This window comes from Salvelinus namaycush, chromosome 25, assembly GCF_016432855.1.
Source record: "Salvelinus namaycush isolate Seneca chromosome 25, SaNama_1.0, whole genome shotgun sequence".
Classification (NCBI taxonomy): Eukaryota; Metazoa; Chordata; class Actinopteri; order Salmoniformes; family Salmonidae; genus Salvelinus; species Salvelinus namaycush.
In genome coordinates this window covers 4,590,271-4,593,053 of record NC_052331.1, presented here as the reverse complement: position 1 = coordinate 4,593,053, position 2,783 = coordinate 4,590,271, and the positions used below count along the sequence as shown (strand labels likewise).

At 31.0% G+C, this 2,783-nt stretch overlaps 1 long non-coding RNA gene across 1 annotated transcript; it reads right to left on the bottom strand.

Annotated features, from left to right (window-relative positions):
• Positions 1-744: 744 nt before the first annotated feature.
• On the bottom strand, positions 745-1,538 carry LOC120020075. Its single transcript, XR_005472405.1, has 2 exons — positions 1,478-1,538; positions 745-776 (listed from the first exon to the last, which is right to left on the bottom strand). It is a non-coding gene; the product is annotated as an uncharacterized LOC120020075 (long non-coding RNA).
• Positions 1,539-2,783: the final 1,245 nt, after the last annotated feature.

Below are 2,783 nucleotides of genomic sequence, written 5' to 3'. Positions count from 1 at the left end.
CCATGCTGTAATAAAGTGTCCACTTCTATTTTTTATATTTTCCATGCTGTAATAAGCTGTCCACTTCTATTTTTAATCTTTCATGCTGTAATAAAGGCTGTCCACTTCTATTTTTTATCTTTTCCATGCTGTAAAAGGCTGTCCACTTCTATTTTTTATATTTTCCTTGCTGTAATAAAGGCTGTCCACTTCTATTTTTAATTTTTCCATGCTGTAATAAAGGCTGTCCACTTCTATCTATTTTTAACTTCTCCTTGCTGTAATAAAGGCTGTCCACTACTATTTTAATCTTTCCATGCTGTAATAAAGGCTGTCCACTTCTATTTTTTATATTTTCCTTGCTGTAATAGGGCTGTCCACTTCTATTTTTATATTTTCCATGCTGTAATAAAGGTTGTCCACTACTATTTTTTATATTTTCCATGCTGTAATAAAGGCTGTCCACTTCTATTTTTAATATTTTCCATGCTGTAATAAGGCTGGTCCACTTCTATTTTTAATCTTTTCCATCTGTAATAAGCTGTCACTCTCTTTTTAATATTTCATCTTAATAAAGGCTGTCCACTTCTATTTTTATATTTTCCATGCTGTAATAAGGCTGTCCACTTCTATTTTTTATGTTTTCCATACTGTAATAAAGGCTGTCCACTTCTATTTTTTATATTTTCCATGCTGTAATAAAGGCTGTCCACTTCTATTTTAATATTTCCATGCTGTAATAAAGGCTGTCCACTTCTATTTTTAATCTTTTCCATGCTGTAATAAAGGCTGTCCACCTTCTTTTTTTATATTTTCCATGCTGTAATAAAGGTTTGTCCACTTCTATTTTTTATATTTTCCATGCTGTAATAAAGGCTGTCCACTTCTATTTTTATCTTTTCCATGCTGTAATAAAGGCTGTCCACTCTATTTTTTATTTTTTCCATGCTGTAAAAAGGCTGTCCACTTCTATTTTATATTTTCTTGCTGTAATAAAGGCTGTCCACTTCTATTTTTTAATATCTTTCCATGCTGTAATAAAGGCTGTCCACTTCTATTTTTAAACTTCTCCTTGCTGTAATAAAGGCTGTCCACTACTATTTTAATCTTCCATGCTGTAATAAAGCTGTCCACTTCTATTTTTTATATTTTCCTTGCTGTAATAAAGGCTGTCCACTTCTATTTTTATATTCCATGCTGTAATAAAGGCTGTCCACTACTATTTTTTATATTTTCCATGCTGTAAAAAGGCTGTCACTTCTATTTTTAATTTTTCGCATGCTGTAATAAAGGCTGTCCACTTCTATTTTTAATCTTTTCCATGCTGTAATAAAGGCTGTCCACTTCTATTTTTAATCTTTCCATGCTGTATAAAGCTGTCCACTTCTATTTTTTATATTTCCATCTGTAATAAAGTGTCCACTCTATTTTTAAATCTTTTCCATGCTGTATAAAGGCTGTCCACTTCTATTTTTAAACTTTCCTTGAGGCTGTCCACTACTATTTTTAATCTTTCCATGCTGTAATAAAGGCTGTCCACTTCTATTTTTATATTTTCCTGCTGTATAAAAGGCTGTCCACTTCTATTTTTAATCTTTTCATCTGTAATAAAGGCTGTCCACTTCTATTTTTATATTTTCCATCTGTAATAAAGGCTGTCCACTTCTATTTTTATATTTTCTCATCTGTAATAAAGGCTGTCCACTTCTATTTTAATATTTTCCATGCTGTATAAAGGCTGTCCACTTCATTTTTAATCTTTTTCCATGCTGTAATAAGGCTGTCCACTTCTATTTTTAATTTCCTGCTGTAATAAAGTTGCCCACTTCTATTTTTAATTTTCCATGCTGTAATAAAGGCTGTCCACTTCTATTTTTAATCTTTTCCATGCTGTATAAAAGGCTGTCCACTTCTATTTTAATCTTTTTCATCTGTAATAAAGGCTGTCCACTTCTATTTTTAATATTTTCCTGCTGTAATAAAGGCTGTCCACTTCTATTTTAATCTTTTCCATGCTGTAATAAAGGCTGTCCCTTCTATTTTAATCTTTTCCATTGACTGTAATAAAGGCTGTCCACTATCTATTTTTATCTTTCTCTGTAATAAAGGCTGTCCACTTCTATTTATATTTTTCTTCTGTAAAAGGCTGTCCACTTCTATTTTATATTTTCCATCTGTAATAAAGGCTGTCCACTTTTTTTTATATCTTTCCATGCTGTAATAAAGGCTGTCCACTTCTATTTTAATCTTTTCCATACTGTAATAAAGGCTGTCCACTTCTATTTTAATCTTTTTCCATACTGTATAAAGGCTGTCCACTTCTATTTTAATCTTTTCCATACTGTAATAAAGGCTGTCCACTTCTATTTTTAATCTTTCCATCTGTAATAAAGGCTGTCCACTTCTATTTTTATATTTTCCATGCTGTAATAAAGGCTGTCCACTCTATTTTTTATATTTTCATTCTGTAATAAAGGCTGTCCACTCTATTTTTAATCTTTTCCATCTGTAATAAAGGCTGTCCACTTCTATTTTTTATATTTTCCATGCTTTAATAAAGGCGTGTCCACTTCTATTTTTAATCTTTTCCATGCTTAATAAAGGCTGTCCACTTCTTATTTTTAATATTTTTTCATGCTGTATAAAGGCTGTCCACTTTCTATTTTTAATATTTTCCTTGCTGTAATAAAGGCTGTCCACTTCTATTTTTAATCTTTCCATTTCTGTAATAAATGCTGTCCATATCTATTTTTAATTTTCCATGCTGTATAAAGCTTTCCACTTCTATTTTTTATATTTTCCTG